A 24431-nucleotide genomic window follows, 5' to 3' on the forward strand; every position below is an offset into this window, starting at 1 on the left:
TTCTTATCTACTTTAAAGTACTTAAAATACAAGTGCTGGGAAAAAAGGGAATCTAGAGCCTAGCTAACATATTTCACTCTGAAAGCTTTCTTCATCTTGTTCCAGTACAGCTACAACACTGGCATCTACCCGACAATGTGGAAAATTGCCTCGGTATGTCCTGTCCACAAAAAGCAGGACAAATCCAATTCGGCCAATTACCGCCCCATCAGTCCACTCTCAATCATCAGCAAAGTGATGGAAGGTGTCGTCGACAGTCCTATCAAGCGGCACTTACTCACCAATAACCTGCTCACTGATGCTCAGTTTGGGTTCCGCCAGGACCACTCGGCTCCAGACCTCATTACAGCCTTGGTCCAAACATGGACAAAAGAGCTGAATTCCAGAGGTGAGGTGAGAGTGACTGCCCTTGACATCAAGGCAGCATTTGATCGAGTGTGGCACCAAGGAGCCCTAGTAAAATTGAAGTCAATGGGAATCAGGGGGCAAAGTGGCTGGAGTCATACCTAGCACAAAGGAAGATGGTAGTGGTTGTTGGAGGCCAATCATCTCAGCCCCAGGGCATTGCTGCAGGAGTTCCTCAGGGCAGTGTCCCAGGCCCAACCATCTTCAGCTGCTTCATCACTGACCTTCCCTCTATCATAAGGTCAGAAATGGGGATGTTCGCTGATGATTGCACAGTGTTCAGTTCCATTGCAACCCCTCAAATAATGAAGCAGTCCAAGCCTGCATGCAGCAAGACCTGGACAATATACCAGGCTTGGGCTGATAAGTGGCAAGTAACAGTCACGCCAGACAAGTGCCAGGCAATGACCATCTCCAACAAGAGAGAGTCTAACCACCTCCCCATGACATTCAATGGCATTACCACCGCCGAATCCCCCACCATCAACATCCTGGGGGTCACCATTGACCAGAAACTTAACTGGACCAGCCATATAAATACCGTGGCTACAAGAGTAGGTCAGAGGCTGGGTATTCTGCTGCGAGCGACTCACCTCCTGACTCCCCAAAGCCTTTCCACCATCTACACGGCACAAGTCAGGAGTGTGACGGAATACTCTCCACTTGCTTGGATGAGTGCAACTCCAACAACACTCAAGAAGCTCGACACCATCCAGAACAAAGCAGCCTGCTTGATTGGCACCCCATCCACCACCCTAAACATTCACTCCCTTCACCACTGGCACACAGTGGCTGCAGTGTGTACAATCCACAGGATGCACTGCAGCAACTCGCCAAGGTTTCTTCGACAGCACCTCCCAAACCCGCGACCTCTACCACCTAGAAGGACAAGAGCAGCAGGCACATGGGAACAAAACCACCTGCACGTTCCCCTCCAAGTCACACACCATCCCAACTTGGAAATATATCGCTGTTCCTTCATCGTTGCTGGGTCAAAATCCTGGAACTCCCTTCCTAACAGCACTGTGGGAGAACCTTCACCACACGGACTGCAGCGGTTCAAGAATGTGGCTCACCACCACCTTCTCAAGGGCAATTAGGGATGGGCAATAAATGCCGGCCTCGCCAGCAACGCTCACATCCCATGAACGAATAAAAAAAAAATATTTCATGGAGTAGAATGAAATCCTAGGGAAATTGCATAAACAGCCATTTGCGCCGTTTCACAGGGGCCCCATCAATCATCTGCCGAAATTACCCCGCGGAGATTCTACCCCATCATTTTTTCACTTAGCAAACTTAAAAGTGGTGATAAGTTGGGTCAGTTATCATACACTCCTCCATGCCTGCGAGTAGCTTATTGGACCATTGGAGAAGTATGTTTTCTGCTCTTCTTGGTTGCAGGCATTAAAGGAAAGTTCCACTTCAAAGAAAAGTGTCATGTAATGAAGGGAGCTGAAAGAGACATAACATCAATTAACTAAATTGGAACAGTCACTTTAGCATGATAGGAAAGAAGCTTGAAATTGTGGATTTAGCAGCTATCCTGGAGAATGGAACGTTACCTCCTAACTGTATGATCATAAGGTTATGGCATATATGAGGGAGAATTTTGTTTGGATTTGACATTACTTCTATGGTTTCTTTGATCAGATTATAAAGTAAAAAAACAAATACAGATTTGAAACTCTGGTACATTAGAAATCTTGCAAACAGTAGATTGATTTGAGAAACAGCTGCTTTGTAAATCATTTTGTTGCTTTGAAGTTGCTTTGTGAAATTATGCGAGCAGCAGCCAATCAGATTATGGCTGATCTGTGAGTATAGCTCATATTATCAGGATAGAGCAACATTTGAAACATTATTCAGCTATTCATGCAAAGAGCCACTCTAAGTGTGAATTCTAAACTGTTCTCTCTCGGAAACCCTTTATCACTCTCTCGCTTCACTTTTTTTCTCTGTCTCTCAATATCTATTTTTCTTTTAATATTTTCTTTATTTCTGTAGCAATGATATGACTTATACAGAGGATAACGATTACTAGGGAATGACTACAAGGTAATAGTCTAATCAGCAGTTTCCGATGATACTGTGAATGTGTGAGCAAACTTCAAGCAATTTTATAGCCGAGATTGCATCATAGACTTAAAATTATTCCAGAAATATATTCTGTTCAAACTGTGATATCATTTTATTCAGTTCCTGATCTATGTTGATGCTATCTGGGGCCATCAGTGCAGATAGTGATTGTGCATCAATGAATGGAGTATACCAATAATAATATCATTTGCAATCAATTTCTGGGAAAATCTTGGACCAGTTCAACAGTATTTTTATGTAGCAAAAATCAGTACGGTTTGCTGAATAAAAGATTTATCTCTTGAACTGGAGCTCCACGGAACAAACAGTGTAACTGATGGCTTGCTGTCCATTTCATGCACTGGTTTGTGAAATAATGCTCTCATTCAGTGAGGAAGCTTTACTTCTCATCCAAATAATATTCACTTTCTCTCATATTTTGTTGGGATTTTATATGCTGTTTATTTATTTATCTGTAATAATGTTCAAACATTAATTGCTGTGCATACTTATAAAGGATATCTAATTTGGTTTTGTAGTTTATACTTCCATTCTTATCACTGTAAATGTTAACCTGGGGCTTGTTTATCAATAGGCCAGAGTCTAAACGTTATAATAAATATAATACTCAATGCATTTCTGAGCAGTTATAATACACATGAACCAGAATTTGTGCTATGGCACATTTTTTATCTATTCAAATTTAAACAATTTGTAGAAACATGGCCCCGATAGTAATGCAGAGCCGGGACCTGAGCCGGGGGCGGGGGGGCAGCAATAGCCGGTGTGAAACGTGGAAGACCTTAGGAATGTTCGATTTCAACAGGGCTGCCTCATTATAATTTTACTTCCAGGTTTCGTGTCTCCAATACGTGTGAGCAGGCGTGATGCGGACCCACGTGACCCGATTTCATCTCGACTATTTAAAGGGTCAGTGCACAGATGGAATTTGGAAGAGTTGGGTGAATTTTCAATGTGAATTGGAAGTAGAAATGGAATCAGGGAGGGTAAAGGCTGCACCCCGCTTTAATGAGACATCCCTTGACAGACTGCTGGATGCAGTAAGTGTGAGGAAGGTGGTCCTGTTCCCTAGTAATGGTAAAAAAAACCCTGCTGCTGCAACAAAGAAGGCTTGGCTGGCTGGAGGTGGCTGAAGAGGTGAGCAGCAGGAGTGTTGTGATGAGGACATGGATCTAGAGTAGGAAGCTTCATGACCTAAACCAAGTCAGAAAAGATGAGTAAAGTTGCAGATTCACCTACATGCTGTAGTACAACCCCCACCTCACTGCCTTGTCACGAGCACTCCATCGCATCACTCCTCACAACCGCTTAAGTTTCAGTAGCACTTCCTCACCTCCCCCTTCCTCCATCCACAACTGCCATTCATCCAATCCTCATGTAATGTGATCCCATCTCAGTCAGCTCCCCATTTCTCAATGCACGTCCTCAAATGCCCGCCAATGATACTTGTGATGCATCTGCCTGATAGTAACCCTCAACAAATGCACCATATCCATCAGATGCACACATGCCTTACAGACACTCAGGTCTGTCGTGCTCCCTTGCAGGAGAAAAGAGCCCAAAATACAAGGAAGAGGGAGAGGATTGGAGGTGGACTGCCACAGATTGTGGAGGTAACAAATGCAGAGCAGGAGACCCGGGAGATAAGCAGATCTCAGCCTCCCTGAGCATCGGAGATGGCGAGACTTGGATTTCATGCATGGCGACAGAATTAATCTCTCCAACCCACATCTTTTCCAAGACTAAGTCATGTTGACTTGAATTCAGTACCGAGTGAAATATGATCATCTTAATCATGTGCATTTCAATATTTGTACATTCCCATGACTAAATCGTACCCGCTTCTTCTCTCCTCCAGGGCCATCACGTGGAGAACAGCAGCCCTTGTCCTTTGCAGGCGACGTTTCCACAGAGGAGCTGATTCCTTCTGAGGATACACTGTCATAGGACACATGCGAACTAGGCACCAGCGCAGGTACGTGTAGTTCGGTGGATGCTGTTAGACGGTTAGGTGGGATAGAATCATAGAAAATTTCAGGCAAATAAGGAGGCCATTCGGCCCATTGTGTCCATGCCGGCCGAAAATGAGCCACCCAGCCTAATCCCACTTTCCAGCACTTGGTCCGTAGCCTTGTAGGTTATGGCACTTTAGGTGCATGTCCAGGTACTTTTTAAATGAGTTGAGGGTTTCTGCCTCTGCCATCCGTTCAGGCAGTGAGTTCCGGGCCCCCACCACCTCTGGGTGAAAAAAAATTTCCTCAGCTCACCTCTAATCCTTCTACCAATTACTTTAAATCAATGCTCATTGGTGATTGACCTCTCTGCTAAGGGAAATAGGTCCTTCCTATCCACTCTATCTAGGCCCCTCATAATTTTATACACCTCAGTTAAATCACTCCTCAGCCTCCTCTGTTCCAAAGAAAACAACCCCAGCCTATCCAATCTTTCCTCATAGCTAAAATTCTCCAGTCCGGGCAACATCCTCGTAAATCTCCTCTGTACCCTCTCGAGAGCAATTACATTCTTCCTGTAATGTGGTGACCAGAACTGTACGCAGTTCTCAAGCTGTGACCTAACTAGTGTTTTATATAGTTCTAGCATAACCTCCCTGCACTTATATTCTATGCCTCGGCTAATAACAGAAAGTTTTCCATATGCCTTAACCACCTTATCTACTTGTCCTGCTACCTTCAGGGATCTGTGGACATGCACTCCAAGGTCCCTCACTTCCTCTACACTTCTCAGTATCCTCCCATTTATTGTGTATTCCCTTGCCTTGTTTGCCCTCCCCAAATGCATTACCTCACACTTCTCCGGATTGAATTCCATTTGCCAATTTTCTGCCCACTTGACCAATCCATTGATATCTTCCTGCAGTCTAAAACTTTCCTCCTCACTATCAACCACACGGCCAATTTTTGTATCATCTGCAAACTTCTTAATCATGCCCCTTACATTTAAGTCCAAATCATTAATATATATCATAAAAAGCAAGGGACCTAGTACTGAATCCTGCGGAACCCCACTGGAAACAGCCTCCGAGTCACAAAAACACCCGTCAACCATTACCGCTTGCTTCCTGCCACTGAGCCAATTTCGATCCAACTAGCCACTTTCCCTTGGATATGATGGGCTTTCACTTTTCTGACCAGTCTGCCATGTGGGACCTTGAAAAAAGCCTTGCTAAAATCGATGTAGACTACATCAAACACACTACCCTCATCGACCCTCCTTGTTACCGCCTCAAAAAATTCAATCAAGTTAGTCAGACACGACCTTCCTTTAACAAATCCATGCTGACTGTCCTTGATTACTCCGTGCCTTTCTAAGTGACCGTTTACCGTTTATCCTGTCCATTGATTCCAATAATTTGCCCACCACCAAGGTTGGACTGACTGGCCTGTAATTACTCGGTCTATCTCTTTCTCCCTTTTTAAACAACAGTATAACATTAGCAGTTTGCCAATCCTCCAGAACCACGCCTGTATTCAGTGAGGATTGGAAAATGATAGTCAGAGCCTCCACTATTTCCTCCCTTGCTTCTTTTAACATTCTGGGATACATTTCATCCAGGCCTGGTGATTTATCTACTTTCAAAGATGCTAATCCCCTTAATACTTCCTCTCTCACTATGTTTATCACATCCAATATTTCACACTCCTCCTCCTTAACTACAATGTCTGCATCATCTCTCTCTTTTGTGAAAACAGATGCAGAGTATTCATTAAGGACCACACCCACATCTTACGCCTCCACACAGGTTAGCATTTTGGTCTCTAATAGGCCCTACTCTTTCCTTAGTTATCCGCTTGCTCTTAATGTATTTTTAAAACATCTTTGGGTTTTCCTTGATTTTACTTGCCACTATTTTTTCATACCTCTCTTTGCTTTCCTAATTTCCTTTTTAATTTCACCCCAGCAATTTCTATACTCCTCAAGGCTTTCTGTTGTATTGAGTTCTCGGTGTCTGACATAAGCTTCCCTTTTTTGCCTTAACTTACCCTGTATGCTCCTTGACATCAGGGGGCTCTAGATTGGGCAGTTCCACTCTTTTCCTTTGTGGGAACATGTTTACTCTGAACCCCTTGAATCTCCCCCTTGAATGCCTCCCACTGCTCTGACACTAATTTACCTTCAAGTAGATGCTTCCAGTCCATTTTTGGTAAATCACATCTCAGCTTAGTAAAATTGGCCTTTCCCCAATTGAGAACTTTTACTCCTGTTCTATCTTTGTCCTTTTCCATAACTATGCTAAATCTAACTGAATTATGATCACTACCATCAAAATTCTCTCCCATTGATACCCCTTCCACCTGCCCAGCCTCATTTCGGAAAACTAAATCCAGAACTGCCCCCTCTCTTGTTGGGCCAGCAAGCCCAACAAGTTCTCCTGAATGCAATTTAAGAATTTTGTGCCCTCTATATCCTTCACACTGTTTGTATCCCAGTTAATATTAGGGCAGTTGAAATCCCTTACTATTACTTTTTTTTTATTCGTTCATGGGATGTGGGCATCGCTGGCGAGGCCGGCATTTATTGCCCATCCCTAATTGCCCTTGAGAAGGTGTCGAGCTTCTTGAGTGTTGTTGGAGCTGCACTCATCCAGGCAAGTGGAGAGTATTCCATCACACTCCTGACTTGTGCCTTGTAGATGGTGGAAAGGCTTTGGGGAGTCAGGAGGTGAGTCACTCGCCGCAGAATACCCAGCCTTTAACCTGCCCTTGTAGCCACGGTATTGATATGGCTGGCCCAGTTAAGTTTCTGGTCAGTGGTGACCGCCAGCATGTTGATGGTGGGGGATTCGGCGATGGTAATGCTGTTGAATGTCAAGGGGAGGTGGTTAGACTCTCTCTTGTTGGAGATGGTCTTTGCCTGGCACTTGTCTGGCGCGAATGTTACTTACCACTTATGAGCCCAAGCCTGGATGTTGTCCAGGTCTTGCTGCATGCAGGCTCGGACTGCTTTATTATTTGAGGGGTTGCGAATGGAATTGAACACTGTGCAATCATCAACGAACATCCCCATTTCTGACCTTTTGATGGAGGGAAGGTCATTGATGAAGCAGCTGAAGATGGTTGGGCCTCGGACACTGCCCTGAGGAACTCCTGCAACAATGTCCTGGGGCTGAGATGATTGGCCTCCAACAACCACTACCATCTTCCTTTGTGCTAGGTATGACTCCAGCCACTGGAGAGTTTTCCCCCCGATTCCCATTGACTTCAATTTTACTAGGGCTCCTTGGTGCCACACTCGGTCAAATGCTGCCTTGATGTCAAGGGCAGTCACTCTCACCTCACCTCTGGAATTCAGCTCTTTTGACCATGTTTGGACCAAGGCTGTAATGAGGTCTGGAGCCGAGTGGTCCTGGCGGAACCCAAACTGAGCATCAGTGAACAAGTGATTGGTGAGTAAGTGCCGCCTGATAGCACTGTCGACGACACCTTCCATCACTTTGCTGATGATTGAGAGTGGACTGATGGGGCGGTAATTGGCCGGATTGGATTTGTCCTGCTTTTTGTGGACAGGACATACCTGGGCAATTTTCCACATTGTCAGGTAGATGCCAGTGTTGTAGCTGTACTTGAACAGTTTGGCTAGAGGCGCAGCTAGTTTTGGAGCACAGGTCTTCAGCACTACAGCCGGGATGTTGTCGGGGCCCATAGCCTTTGTTGTATCCAGTGCACTCAGCCGTTTCTTGATATCACGTGGAGTGAATCGAATTGGCTGAAGACTGGCTTCTGTGATGGTGGGTATATCAGGAGGAGGCCGAGATAGATCATCCACTCGGCAGTTCTGGCTGAAGATGGTTGCAAACGCTTCAGCCTTATCTTTTGCACTCACGTGCTGGACTCCGCCATCATTGAGGATGGGGATGTTTGCAGAGCCTCCTCCTCCCTTTAGTTGTTTAATTGTCCACCACTATTCATGACTGGATGTGGCAGGACTGCAGAGCTTTGATCTGATCTGTTGGTTGTGGAATCGCTTAGCTCTGTCTATAGCATGTTGCTTCCACTGTTTAGCATGCATGTAGTCCTGAGTTGTAGCTTCACCAGGTTGGCACCTCATTTTTAGGTACGCCTGGTGCTGCTCCTGGCATGCTCTTCTACACTCCTCATTGAACCAGGGTTGATCCCCTTGCTTGTTGGTAATGGTAGAGTGAGGAATATGCCGAGCCATGAGGTTACAGATTGTGCTGGAATATAACTCTGCTGCTGCTGATGGCCCACAGCGCCTCATGGATGCCCAGTTTTGAGCTGCTAGATCTGAGTCATAGAGTCATAGAGTCAAACAGCACGGAAAAGAGGCCCTTCGGCCCATCGTGTCCGCGCCGGCCATCAAGCCCTGTCTACTCTAATCCCATATTCCAGCATTTGGTCCGTAGCCTTGTATACTATGGCATTTCAAGTGCTCATCCAAATGCTTCTTGAATGTTGTGAGGGTTCCTGCCTCCACAACCCTTTCAGGCAGTGAGTTCCAGACTCTAACCACCCTCTGAGTGAAAAAGTTCTTTCTCAAATCCCCTCTAAACCTCCCGCCTTTTACCTTGAATCTATGTCCCCTTGTTATAGAACCCTCAACGAAGGGAAAAAGCTCCTTAGTATCCATCCTATCTGTGCACCTCATAATTTTGTACACCTCAATCATGTCCCCCCTCAGCCTCCTCTGCTCCAAGGAAAACAAACCCAATCTTCCCAGTCTCTCCCCATAGCCAAAGCGCTCCAGCCCTGGTAACATCCTGGTGAATCTCCTCTGCACCCTCTCCAAAGCGATCACATCCTTCCTGTAGTGTGGCGACCAGAACTGCACACAGTACTCCAGCTGTGGCCTAACCAGTGTTTTATACAGCTCCATCATAACCTCCTTGCTCTTATATTCTATGCCTCGGCTAATAAATGCAAGTATCCCATATGCCTTCTTTGCCACCTTATCTACCTGTTCCGCCGCCTTCAGGGATCTGTGAACTTGCACACCAAGATCCCTCTGACCCTCTGTCTTGCCTACAAGCAGCTGATCCCAGTCCATTTTGGCCAGATCCTGCCTTATCCTATTAAAATCGGCCTTCCCCCAATTTAGAACCTTTATTTCCAGCCCCTCCCTATCCTTTTCCATGACCACCTTAAATCTCACCGAATTATGGTCACTGTCATCAAAGTGCTCACCTACTAGCACTTCTTCCACTTGGCCGGCCACATTCCCTAGAATTAGGTCCAGTACCGCCCCCTCTCTTGTAGGACTTTCTACATGCTGGCTCAAAAAGCTCTCCTGGATGCACGTTAAGAATTTTGTACCCTCTAAGCCTTTTACACTCTGAGTATCCCAGTTAATATTGGGGAAGTTGAAATCCCCCACTATTATTACCCTATTATTTGCACAATTTTCTGAGATTTGCCTACATATCTGTTCCTCTATCTCCCCCTGACTGTTTGGGGGCCTATAGTACACTCCCATCAAAGTGCTTGCCCCCTTTTTGTTTTTAAGCTCCACCCATATGGCCTCATTAGAGGAACCTGCTAATATATCATCCCTCCTTATGGCAGTAATTGATTCTTTAATTAATATTGCGACCCCCCCCTCCTCTTATACCTCCCCCTCTGTCTCGCCTGAAGATTCTGTACCCCGGAATATTGAGCTGCCAGTCTTGCCCCTCCCTCAACCATGTCTCTGTGACAGCAACAATATCATACTCCCATGTGTTTATCAACACCTTCAGTTCATCCACCTTATTCGCAAGACTCCTTGCATTAAAATAGATGCCATCCAGCCTTGCCCTCACATATTTGCCCTGTCTTCCAAGCTGACTTGTTTTTTTCTCTATATTTGGCTGCACATCGCCCCCTATTGTAGCTCCACTCTGTATCCCATCCCCCTGCCAAGTTAGTTTAAACCCCCCCCAACAGTGCTAGCAAACCTCCCCGCAAGGATATTTGTCCTGCTCTGGTTCAGGTGCAACCCGTCCGACTTGTACAAGTCCCACCTTCCCCAGAAGCAGGCCCAGTGATCCAGGAAACTGAAACCCTCCCTCCTGCACCAACTCTTTAGCCACGCATTCATCTGTTCTATCCTCCTATTTCTATACTCACTAGCCCGTGGCACTGGGAGTAATCCAGAGATTACAACCTTTGAGGTCCTGCTCTTTAATCTGCTACCTAGCTCCCTAAATTCTTGATGCAGGACCTCATCTCCCTTCCTACCTATGTCGTTGGTCCCAATGTGGACCACGACCTCTGCCTGCTCACCCTCCCCCTTGAGAATGCCCTGTAGCCGCTCAGTGACATCCATGACCCTGGCACCAGGGAGGCAACAAACCATCCTGGAGTCACGTTTACGGCCACAGAAACGCCTGTCTGTTCTGAATCTATCCCATTTAGCACGGTGGTAGTGCCACACAAAACATTGGATGGTGTCCTCAGTGCAAAGACGGGACTTCGTCTCCACGAGGACTGTGCGGTAATCACTCCTACCAATACTGCCCTATTTTTTTTGCACTTCTCAGAAATTTGCCTGCACATATTTGCTCTTCTTTCTCCCTCTGACTGTTTGGGGGTCTATAGTAAACTTTAGTAGTGTCTACAATAGTGTGACTGCCCCTTTTTTGTTCCTTAGCTCAACCATATGGCCTCATTTGATGATACTTCTAACATATCATCCCTCCTCACAGCTATAATTGTTTCTTTAACCAAAATTGCTACCTCCCTCTTTTTTTATCCCTCTCTCTATCCCGTCTGAAAACTCTGTAAACAGGAACGTTGAGTTGCCATTCCTGCCCCTGTTTTAAGCCATGTTTCTGTAATATCTAAGATATCAATCTACCTGTGCCATCAGCTCATCTGCCTTATTCACTATACTCTTTGTATTGTGATATATACCTTTAAGCACTGCCAAACTCCTTTGTTGTTTATTTTCTAACCTTTGTTTCCTCTGTCTTCCAAACTCATTTACTAATTTTCTGACTTCTGTTTCCAGTTCTGATCCTGTCCCATCTGAATCTACGCTCAGTTTTCTATCCCCCTGCCAAGCTACTTTAAACACTCCCCAAGAGCACCAGCAAACCTCCTCGCGAGGATATTGGTCCCGGCCCTGTTGAGGTGCAACCCGTCTGGCTTGTACAGGTCCCACCTCCCCCAGAACCGGTCCCATTGCCCCAGGAATCTAAAGCCCTCCCTCCTGCACCATCTCTCCAGCCACGCATTCATCTGCCCTATCTTCCTATTTCTATACTCACTAGCAAGTGGCACCAGGAGTAATCCGGAGATTGCTACCTTTGAGGTCCTGCTTATTAATTCTTTTCCTAGTTCCTTAAAATCTGCCTGCAGGACTTCATCCCTCTTTCTACCTAGGTCATTGGTACCGATATGGACCACGACCTCTGGCTGTTCACCCTTCCCCCTCAATATTCTGCAGTCACTCAGTGACATCCTTGACCCTGGCACCAGGAGGCAACATACTGTCCTGGAATCACAACTATGGGCGCAGAAATGCCTGTCTGTTCCCCTAACTACAGACAACCCTATCAGTATTGCTCTCCTGACCTTTCTCCTCCCCCCTGTACAGCTGAGCCACCCACGGTGCTGTGGACTTGGCTCTGGCTGTTCTCCCCAGAGAAACCCTCTCCCCCACTAGTATTCAGAACAGAATACTGGTTAGAGAGCGAGATGTTCTTATGGGACTCCTGCATTACCTGCCTGGTCCTCCTTGTCTGTCTAGTGGTCACCCAGTCCCTCTCTGCCTGCACACTCTTAATCTGCGGGATGACCACCTCTTGAAACGTGTTATCCACAAAACTCTCAGCCTCGCGGATGCACTGCAGTGAAGCCAGCAGCTGCTCAAGCTCCGAAACCTGGAGCTCGAGTTCCTCCAACTGATGGCACTTCATGCACTTGTGGTTGTCCAGGACACGAGAAGCATCCTGGAGTTTCCACATGGCACAGGATGTGTATTCGATGGGACTGAGGTGCCCTGCCATGTATTGATTTATTAGATTACTAAGTAAACTTAATACAAATAAACTTAAAGACTTAAAAATAAAACTCGCCAGATACCCACCAATTTAAAAAAAATTAATGCTCACCAACCAATCACCTACCTGCTCTCGTGTGATGACACTCTTTGAAATTTCTACCTGTGGTGAGTGATCTCGGCCCTCGCCGCCCCCGCCCGACCTCGGCCCTCGCCGCCCCCGCCCGACCTCGGCCCTCGCCGCCCCCGCCCGACCTCGGCCCTCGCCGCCCCCGCCCGACCTCGGCCCTCGCCGCCCCCGCCCGACCTCGGCCCTCGCCGCCCCCGCCCGACCTCGGCCCTCGCCGCCCCCGCCCGACCTCGGCCCTCGCCGCCCCCGCCCGACCTCGGCCCTCGCCGCCCCCGCCCGACCTCGGCCCTCGCCGCCCCCGCCCGACCTCGGCCCTCGCCGCCCCCGCCCGACCTCGGCCCTCGCCGCCCCCCGCCCGACCTCGGCCCTCGCCGCCCCCGCCCGACCTCGGCCCTCGCCGCCCCCGCCCGACCTCGGCCCTCGCCGCCCCCTCCCGACCTCGGCCCTCGCCGCCCCCTCCCGACCTCGGCCCTCGCCGCCCCCGCCCGACCTCGGCCCTCGCCGCCCCCGCCCGACCTCGGCCCTCGCCGCCCCCGCCCGACCTCGGCCCTCGCCGCCCCCGCCCGACCTCGGCCCTCGCCGCCCCCCGCCCGACCTCGGCCCTCGCCGCCCCCGCCCGACCTCGGCCCTCGCCGCCCCCGCCCGACCTCGGCCCTCGCCGCCCCCGCCCGATCTCTCGAGCTTGGCCCGCACTCCCCCCGCCCGGAGTCTCGATCTCGGGCCTCACTCGGGTTTCGCGAATTTGACGATTTAACCCGCTCCTCCCCCACCCCCCCCCCCAACCCTGACTCTCTCCCGCCTGTTGCGACAGGGTTAGTATCGACCTCATGGTTTTGATTCTCCCAATATGCAGTTAGGTAGCTAATGGTCTGAGAGCAGAAACACTTTGCAGCATCACAAGAATGGGAATATACATGTTGTGGCCAGTTTGGAATGTTCTGCTGTAGTGAGAGTTACATTTTCCTCTCAGTCTGGGGTGTGTTTTTATGATCCTTGTACAACCTATAGGAAGTAACTGCAATTCAGTTTGCAAAAATTCTGGAATTTATTTTAAATTTGCTTTGATTTTAATATGAACTGACTTCACATAAAGATTAAGGGGCTTTGTGCAATGTATGTCCTACAATCGAACACTTAAACATAATTTGTCACGTTTTCCTCCAATGTCTATTGTGTTGTGGCGGCTACTTTACGAAATCATAGCTGTGCACCTCTATATGACTGTCAACATGTCAAAGTAATTGTTGGAAGGATAAGCCCTATCTCCCATGTAAGCTGTGCTGCAGCCTTCAATCATACAATAATTGCACCACAGGTGTCTCAAGTTCTACTGTGAATTAATGCAGGCATATTGTTTATCTGCATGTGTGTATGATATAATGAACAAACATATTTCCAAAACAAATCACGCTGACCCATTTACACTTATTATTCAAATAATATTGATTCTCAATTTTATTTTAAAAGCTAGGCTGCTGATTTAACCCCAAAATAGTAACACGTTAAAATATCTAAAACTGGTAATCAGAGAGAACGTTTCATTCTTTTTTCTAAAATTTAAATGACGGTTTATTAAAATATTTTTAGCATTCATTTCTCTGAAGTCTATAAATGAGGAAATAATGAGCTTGGCCCAATTTAAATACAGAACCTGTAGGCATATTCAATCTTAGACTCTGGTTTGTCTAGTGCAGCATTTATTAATATTAAAGCTGCACCTATAGCCACATTAGAGTTAACTCTCCCATCACTTTAGCAGTGGATAGTTACAGAGGTGACATTTGACTTCTGTTGTGTGTGAAATTACGACAAATTTTCTGCATCAACCTTTGGTCTCCATCCGGAAAATGTTATCGCTGCGGTTTCCACAGTCTACTACTGACAGCTTCTGTTTTGCAAGTAATATTTGTTTTCCCAGTTGCCCAGCTGGACAGCTGGGTCAATGGACCATTGTATGACTTTTGATACCAACGTTGAGCTGAAATTGGGCTGCTTGCTGTGAGATGGATGGACCAGGGTGCTTTAAACCCTAAGGCAGCTCTTCCAAAATGGTGCCTTGGCTATAAGCAGCATAATTTTCCAATTTACTTCTTGACCTTGACTACTGCCATCTGCATGAGCTCTCAGTACCGACAGTGTTAATAGGCTTCAAATACATATCAAAATCTTTGCTTGTGGGTATCTAGTGGATAATTTATGAAGCTATTTAATGCAATTTTTATGCACCTGAAGCAAAGGGTAATTATTTTGATATCACTAAGTCATCATTATCATTCTGTAATAAATACTGTTTACATTATCACATTTTCTAATATGCCAGTATAATTTTACTAAAAATGTTTAAATACATTTTCTAATGAGTCCATTCTATTATTTGCACTTCCAAGTTTTGAATGTATGACAACCAACAGTCATTCTACTTAAAGGGAGAAAGAATCCAAGGCCGGAAAGCTATACTTGTGATGCATCTTTGAAGCTAAAACGCAAAGAGCAAAAAAGCTAATTAGAACTATTACAGAATGTCAATAGCAGCAATATTTTAATGGATCCTCTGCAATCCCAAAGCAATCAATTTAGATTTGAATGGGTCTATTGCAAAGCACCAAGGGTGAAAAACTGCCTTATCTGCACTGCAAAGTAATCATTTATTTAATGAATAATCACTCTTTAAAGCTGAGCTATGTAATTGCTCCATATTCGAGCTGCTAATCTGTGGAAATTATGTGGAGGTCAGTGACCTGGCTAACAGCACATTTCTAAGCACTTGACTTAACAACTAAAATCAGTTTCTAAAACTCCAGTAGTTGTAACCCAAGACATCTGAACACATGAGGGGGGAAGAAGGAGGGTAGGGTGTCAGTGAAATTCAGTGACCCTTGAATGTGAACAGTCACAGAGAAAACCATAAGAATGCAGTGACAGACAGGCTAGTCATTTGTCTGAGAAGAGGTTACCTTTGGCCTTCCTTTGATGCTAAACCCAGACCATGAGCCCATAATAGAAAGCATAAGTCTCATTATTAAAGTATGTTCAATTAATGATACAATACATTTGAGGTAAACTGGATTTTTTTTGCACAGCTTTTGTATGGGTGATGAAAATAGTACTTTCCATCAGTGATGGATTAATCAATATAATATTTAGGATCCTAACAAGAAGGAACTGACTTCCATATAACAGTTACTTCACATGGATATACAAACTTTAAAGTTAGCTGTACCCTAACTGTATAACGCTGTTTACCAGAACCAATTTTAATTGACTATGGTGTTGTCTGATGAAGATGAACCACTCAAAGTTCAAAATCTACGTAATGCTTTGTAGCACAGCACACATAGCATACACTAAGGACGTGAGTGTAAAATTAACTAGTCTTTAGTAAGTATAGAGATTAGAAGATTGTTTCACTACAGTGTGATCGATATGTGAAATAGACTTTCAACAAAATCAGTTAGGTGGTAATTTTACTAGTCTGCTGCCAGCGAAGGCCTCCTCTAAAGTTGTGTCGATTGTCTTCTTAAAAACATTTGGATAATTATCAGTGTAAAAACAGGATAGAAGGTTAGAAAAATGAATATAGATACAGATGCCGTTGATCAAATATTCTATGTTACCACTGAATTGTCATCTGTGCAGTGCAGGATGTAATGTTAGACTGAAATTGAGGACAATTTTCAGACTGTCAAGCATCAAGGCGATAATGCACACACTTACAGCCAAACCATGAATGGTACATTCCGATACGCAGCATCTTAACTAACCGTTGGCAGTAAATTGACACCCTATCAGATGTTAATTGAAATGATTCAAATTTACTGCCTCAAAGAATGGAAATGAGATGCTTAGGTTAGTGATGTTGTATATTGGTCTTGGTACAGAGCAGAAAATGGAGACCAAAATGAAAGGGTAAAGATGGCCGTAACTTTGTCTTTGAGTTAACTGAATATAAAGATATCTATTTTGGCACAAAGTCGATTCTCCCACCCACAAGAGAGCTTGGGAAAACTTGGACAAAGCTAATAAAGTTTCTACAATTCCATGAAATGCGCAGGAGTGCCATAAATGTATCTGAAAATGGTGACAAAGGTGACACTCAATTACAATACATGGTGAGTGCCGCAGAAAAAAAAAATGTAAAGCTCTTAAAAAATAAAAACAATGGGCCAGATTTTGCTGTGAGCGGCAAATGAATAGTGCCCGCCTTTCATTAGACTTGCACTTTCCCATAGATTTTCTATGAGGTTTTGCACAGCAAGTTGCTGTCAGTGGCACCTTCTACAGGGCATCTGGGAACTGTGTGAACAGGGTCAGCAACTGTGCATCTCCTTAGCCAATCAGACTGAAGAATCGTTAATGAGCAGCGCAGAATCTGAACCAGGCAATGTAAGTTAGAATAGTGAATTCAATGTCAAATCAGGTATAGAAAGTGAAATAAAGAGAGGGAAAGAAAGATTGGATTAAGAGAGAGATAAAACAGACAGAAAGAAAAAGTAAAAAAAATGTTATTTTCATTTTCTTTTGACTCTCCAACAATAATTTAAAAGCTGAAGGAATGAGACTCCACACTTGTAATAGTTAATTTTCAGTGCCTGAGAGGTTGTTTGGCAGAAATTAAGACTTACCACGCCGTTAAAAGGGTACTTAGACTGGAATGCACAAGCCCTAACTTTTTGTGGTGAGTTTAAACCGTATCTACACATCAGTACAGGAACGCCTTTAGCCTCACCGTTATTTTCACAGCAAAATCTGAGTACTGTCAAAAGTATTACATTTCTTGATGAGGAAGATGGTTTCTCCTGAGAAACAGATCTGCCTGATAAGTGTGAAATAAAGTTTTTTTTTAATCAATTCTCCCATACGGTGGCAGTTTGTACTGTGTTTTATCATCATCTTTTAAGATACTGTTTATGAAACTGCATAAATTATTCTATGTCTCTGATATCTGCAGCAGTCCTTCTGTATTTCAAATGTGTTTTGAGTGCCAAGAAATTAATGGAACAACTTTTTTTATTTCCAGAAAAGATTCATCTTCATTCACATATATTATTAAATCTGCGCAATTGCCATTTCAGAGGCAGTGAGAAGACACAGGGGTACATTGGATCCCCTTGTGAGGGGGAACTAGTCACAACCTCCAGATTCCACTTTATGCTGTTGAATAGTGGAAAGACCCTTCACTTGTTGCTGGATATGATCCTGAAGTGCGCTGTACGAACTGATGGACTTGCAACAATAAACCAGGGGAAACGTAAACCACATTAGGTGGCCATTGGCTGATTGATCTCTCCAGTCCCACCATTCCAAAGCTTCCCGGAAGGGGTTATGCAACTATCTCATTATGTCATTGACAGACAATGTCCATGCCAGTGTGCTGTCTGGAAACATCAACATGCATCTTGCATGGCTATCTACCATAAGATTGTGAAACTGGTCTGAGTTGGTAGAGCACGTTGAGTTTCTCGTCAATCTGCCACCGCTCTGCCAACATAAGAACATAAGAAATAGGAGCAAGAGTGGGCCATACAGCCCCTTGAGCCTGCTCCGCCATTCAATAAGCTCATGGCTGATCTTCGACCTCAACTCCACTTTACCGGCCGATCCCCATATCTCTTGATTCCCCTAAAGCCCAAAAATCTATCTATCTCAGCCTTGAATACATTCAATGACTCAGCATCCACAGCCCTCTGGGGTAGAGAATTCCAATGATTCACAATCCTCTGCGTAAAGAAATTCCTCCTCATCTCAGTCTTGAAAGGCCAACCTCTTATCCTGCAACTATGCCCCCTAGTTCTAGACTTTCTAGCCAGGGGAAACAATCTCTCAGCATCAACCCTGTCAAGCCCTTTCAGAATCTTATATGTTTCAATGAGATCACCTCTCTTCTAAACTCCAGAGAGAATAGGGCCATTCTACTCAACCTCTCCTCATAGGACAACCCTCTCATCCGAGGAATTAATCTAGTGAACCTTCGTTGCACCGCCTCCAAGGCAAGTATATCCTTCCTTAGATAAGGATACTAAAACTGTACGCAGTACTCCAGGTGAGGTCTCACTAAAGCCCTGAACAACTGTAGTAAGACTTCCTCACTCTTGTACTGCAATCCCCTTGCAATAAAGGCCAACATGCCATTTGCTTTCCTAATTGCCTACTGTACCTGCATACTAACTTTTTGTGTTTCTTGTACAAGGACCCCCAAGTCTCTCTGAACACCAACATTTAATAGTTTCTCACCATTTAAAAAATATTGTGTTTTTCTATTCTTCCTACCAAAGTGAATAACCTCACATTTGCCCACATTGTACTCCATCTGCCACCTTCTTGCCCACTCACTTAATCTGTTTATATCCCTTTGCTGATTCTTTGTGTCCTCCTCACAGCTTACTCTCCCACCTAGCTTTATATCATCAGCAAACCTGGATACATTACATTCGGTGCCTTCATCTGAGTCATTAATATAGATTGTAAACAGCTGAGGCCCAAGCACCATTCTTTGTGGCACCCCACTAGTTACAACCTGTCAACCTGAGAATGACCTGTTTATCCCTGCTCTCTGTTTTTTGTCCTTTAACCAATCCTCTTTCCATGCTAATTTATTACCCCCAACCCTATGAGCACTTACCTTGTGTAACAACCTTTTATGTGGTACCTTATCAAATGCCTTTTGAAAATCCAAATATACCACATCCACTGGTTCCCCTTTATCTACCCTGCTAGTTACATCCTCAAAAAACTAATAAATTTGTCAAACATGATTTCCTTTTCATAAAATCACATTGACTCTGCCTAATCATATTATGATTTTCTAGTGCCCTGTTACCACTTCCTTAATCATGGATTCCAGCATTTTCCCAATGACTGATGTCAGGCTAACTGGCCTATAGTTCCCCGTTTTCTCTCTCCCTACCTTTTTGAATAACAGAGTAACATTTGCTATCTTCCAGTCCACTGGGACCGTTCCAGAATCTAGAGAATTTTGGAAGATCATAACCAATGCATCCACTATCACTGCAGCCACCTCTTTTAGAACCCTAGGATGTAGGCCGTCAGTTCCAGGAGATTTGTTGGCTTTTAGTCCCATTATTTTGTCCAATTCTTTTTCTCTAGTGATATTAATTGTTTTAAGTTCCTCACTCTCATTTACCCCTTGGTTCCCCACTACTTTTGGTATGCTTTTTGTGCTTTCTACTGTAAAGACAGATGCAAAATATTTGTTTAATGCATCTGGCATTCCTTGATTTCCCCATTATAATTTCTCCTGTCTCAGTCTCTAAGGGACCAACGTTTACTTTTGCTGCTCTTTTCCTTTTTATATACTTCTAGAAGCTCTTACAATCATTTTTTATATTTCTTGCTAGTTTTCTTTCATATTCTATTTTCTCCCTTTTTATCAATTTTTTGGTCGTGCTTTGTTGTTTTCTAAAACTCTCACAATCCCCAGGCTTATTACTCTTCTTGGCAACATTATAGGCCTCTTCTTTCAATCTAATACTCTCCTTAACTTCTTCATTTAGCCACGGGTGGATCACTTTTCCTGTGGAGTTTTTATTTCTCAATGGAATGTTGAGAATATTGAAATATTTCTTTAAATGCTGCTTCAGGATGTTGTCATTCAGAGCTCCTTTGAATCCTCTGAAGACCATTCTCTGAAGCCAGAAAATGTATTTTTTTCTCTTGGCAAGGCAAGCCCTGGTCCAGAGGAGGATCCTTTGAGTGATGTGTTTTCCTAGGTTCAGGCCTAGAAACTGGACTGGACCTGTGAATATTGAGAAATATTTTTCATCAAATTTTGGCCGCCATACACAAGAGAGCAAGTGTAACTTCTTTCTGAATAGATGCCTTCCCGAAACAGCCCATCAATGCCAGGATTCCCAAGCTCCTTTGGCAGGCGGGCAGTTGTGCCCCTAATGCGCGGGTGCCCACCAGTGGGATGTAAATGAGATAACCTCCCCCTGATGCCACTGGGGTCAGTGGCGGAGGTTCCTAGCAGACGTATCCTGACACTTGGGCCAGGGTGAAATTTCGGCCCCACGAGTTTTAGCTTTCTCCATTGCCTTCATTTCCCCTTCCAGTCCAGTTTGTCAAATCCATTTCATCTGTAGATCAGAGGCCTTTTGTAAGTTATCTTTTCCCCCTCCGAGGTGCATCTGTTCTAGTTTCTGGAATGCTCAGACACATGCCATTATTGATACATTCTTATAGGCGATAGAGAGGCAAAAAACCAATTGCACTAGTTTCCATTGCAAATGGGTCCCTGACCAATATGATGTGATTCAAAGAGGGTTAATTGCACTCACAATACGGGCTCACCTGCTGGCAGCACATTTGAAACGTTCAGGGCCAGGAACAATTTTCTGACCTTAATGGTTACAGAATGGTGCCCAGCGGCCCAGGTTTCCAATTTGCTACTACTGGCAGACAAGACTCCCCGCCAGGCATCCAAAATCTGTGAATTAGCTCTATTGCACCACATGGGGGAAAATCATCAAAATTTGATATATTATGCCTTCACATACGTCATTACTGAGTGTGCGCTCAACTTATATTGTAAGTTTTGCTAAATGTGAGAAATCATTTTACGTTTAGTTTATCCATGTATTTAAGATTTGGTCAAAATTGACTTATTGCGCTGGCAGAATTTAACTCTTTACTATGTGAATTGAACATAGTGAATTAACTAATTCCATCCTATCCATAATTGGCTCAGTTGTGTTTTTAATCTACTGACATAAAACATTTGTCATTGAGTTAAGTTTGCAAATTAGAATTTGCAAACTGGCATTGGTCAGCATTATCAGCAATCTGAATATAACCCCATGGAGATTTGTAAGATAACCTTTGGGGTTAGGGAGAAATTTATCGTTTTGAAAGTCTTCTGTGTGTTTAGTCACCTTCCCCGGGAGACTGAATAAATTGGAGACAGTCCATGATAGGACACGATTGTACGTAGTTCTGAATGAATATGTGAATCGCCTGTCATATTCCATATCTGCTGTGGGGTTGGAAATCCATGAGTCATAATCTTGGCAGTTGCTTGTTTGTGCCCTCCAGCACTGACCCTGCTGGAGGGCAACTCATTAAAATAGGACAAAGTAGCAAGCGCTACTTTGGGCAAGTTGCCAGCACCCACCTGACGATGAATGCCCCCCCCCCCCCTGCAAAAAAAAACTCTAGCGCCTGCCCAAACTCTGGGGCCTAGACAGGGTTACCCAGCCTCCCCTCATCATGTCCTTCTCGGCCTTTGTGTTAGGGGCCCAACCCCTGTGTTTTTCTTTTAAACTTGCAGGCATTTCTTCGGGGGGGTCCAGGCCACTTCCTTGGCTTGGACACCACTGGTGCCTCTGCAATGGCCTAACCAGCAGTCCTTAAAGGGTCCGCTGGACGCTGTGGAAGAAACCGGCAGTTAAGGTTTTTTTTTAAACTTACCTTAATGTGGAGCCAGGATGGACATAAGAACTGCTCCTGCTTCCACATTAATACTGCGGGCCACTGCCAGCCCACGCTCCCCCACTTTTGTTTATCTGCGGGCTGGCTTGGCACCTTAGCTGGCCAAAATTTGATGGGGCCTGGACTGCCATTCAGGTGCCCCGACACATTTTACTGGATTTTGTTTATTAAGGGCCGAGGATGAATTCAGGACGGTCCTTGAGCTTTTTTCTTCCTGCGTGGGAATTCAGTGCGCCGATCATTTTGTGCCCATTATTGGATGCTGTCGAATTTAGGTCCCATAGAATAGCGTTACTTTTAACTGGGTACAGGGAAGGGTTGGAGCCCTGTTGTTTGATTGGCCAGGATGGTTGAGCTTTGTCATGGTGGTAATCAAATGAAAAATGATGAAAGCATTAATTAGTTACATGAAGCCTTGAACAATGACTTGTCAAGTTTCTCTTTGTATATAATGTATCATTGTGTCTCTTAAGTGGCTTGATTGACAGTCCTTCATTTGGAGGCCTGGTGACTTGGAAATGCATTGGACACCCTTTCCTGCAAAGTTTAGTTCAACTAGTGCTTTTTATGCTTCTGTGTAATTATCTTTTTGTAAAAAAATCTTGACTATTAGTTTTAGATGTCACCATCTGACTATTTGATGCTTACTGCCTTTCAGAGTGGACAGGAGAGTCTTATAGTCGTGACAGGACATGAAAGGTGCTAGATAGATGCAAGTTCTTTCTTTCTTGCTGCTTGTCTTGACATGAATTGGATCGAGTCCCTAATGGCACACCGTGAAGAGATGATCTAACCTTGTAACAATACATCTATCTGATCTTTACGCATCTTCCTCAACATGGGATGTGGGCGTCGCTGGTGAGGCCGGCATTTATTGCCCATCCCTAATTGCCCTTGAGAAGGTGGTGGTGAGCTACCTTCTTGAATCGCTGCAGTCCGAGTAGTGAAGGTTCTCCCACAGTGCTGTTAGGAAGGGAGTTCCAGGATTTTGACCCAGCGACGATGAAGGAACAGCGATGTATTTCCAAATCGGGATGGTGTGTGACTTGGAGGGGAACATGCAGATGGTGTTGTTACCATGTGCCTGCTGCTCTTGTCTTTCTAGGTGGTAGAGGTTGCGGGTTTGGGAGGTGCTGTCGAAGAAGCCTTGGCGAGTTGCTGCAGTGCATCCTGTGGATGGTACACACTGCAGCCACTGCGCACCGGTGGTGAAGGGAATGAATGTTTAAGGTGGTGGATGGGGTGCCAATCAAGTGGGCTGCTTTGTCCTGGATGGTGTCGAGCTTCTTGAGTGTTGTTGGAGCTGCACTCATCTAGGCAAGTGGAGAGTATTCCATCACACTCCTGACTTGTGCCCTGTAGATGGTGGAAAGGCTTTGTGGAGTCAGGAGGTGAGTCACTCGCCACAGAATACCCAGCTTCTGACCTGCTCTTGCGGCCACAGTATTTATATGGCTGGTCCAGTTAAGTTTCTGGTCAATGGTGACCCCCAGGATGTTGATGGTGGGGGATTCGGTGATGGTAATGCCGTTGAATGTCAAGGGGAGGTGGTTAGACTCTCTCTTGTTGGAGATGGTCATTGCCTGGCACTTGTCTGGCGTGAATGTTACTTTCCACTTATCAGCCCAAGCCTGGATGTTGTCCAGGTCTTGCTGCATGCGGGCTCGGACTGCTTCATTATTTGAGGGGTTGCAAATGGAATTGAACACTGTGCAATCATCTGCGAACATCCTTATTTCTGACCTGATGATGGAGGGAAGGTAATTGATGAAGCAGCTGAAGATAGTTGGGCCTAGGACACTGCCCTGAGGAACTCCTGCAGCAATGTCATGGGGCTGAGATGATTGGCCTCCAACAAACACTACCATCTTCCTTTGTGCTAGGTATGACTCCGGCCACTGGAGAGTTTTCCCCCGATTCCCGTTGACTTCAATTTTACTGGAGCTCCTTGGTGCTACACTCGGTCAAATGCTGCCTTGATGTCAAGGGCAGTTACACTCACCTCACCTCTGGAATTCAGCTCTTTTGTCGATGTTTGGACCAAGGCTGTAATGAGGTCTGGAGCCGAGTGGTCCTGGCAGAACCCAAACTGAGCATCGGTGAGCAGGTTATTGGTGAGTAAGTGCCGCTTTATAGCACTGTCGACGACACCTTCCATCACTTTGCTGATGATTGAGAGTAGACTGATGGGGTGGTAATTGGCCGGATTGGATTTGTCCTGCTTTTTGTGGTCAGGACATACCGAGGCAATTTTCCACATTGTCGGGTAGATGCCAGTGTTGTAGCTGTACTGGAACAGTTTGGCTAGAGGCGCAGCTAGTTCTGGAGCACAAGTCTTCAGCACTGCAGCCGGGATGTTGTCGGGGCCCATATCCTTTGCTGCATCCAATGTACT

The sequence above is a fragment of the Heptranchias perlo genome, chromosome 2 (genome assembly GCF_035084215.1).
Source record: "Heptranchias perlo isolate sHepPer1 chromosome 2, sHepPer1.hap1, whole genome shotgun sequence".
Lineage (NCBI taxonomy): Eukaryota > Metazoa > Chordata > Chondrichthyes > Hexanchiformes > Hexanchidae > Heptranchias > Heptranchias perlo.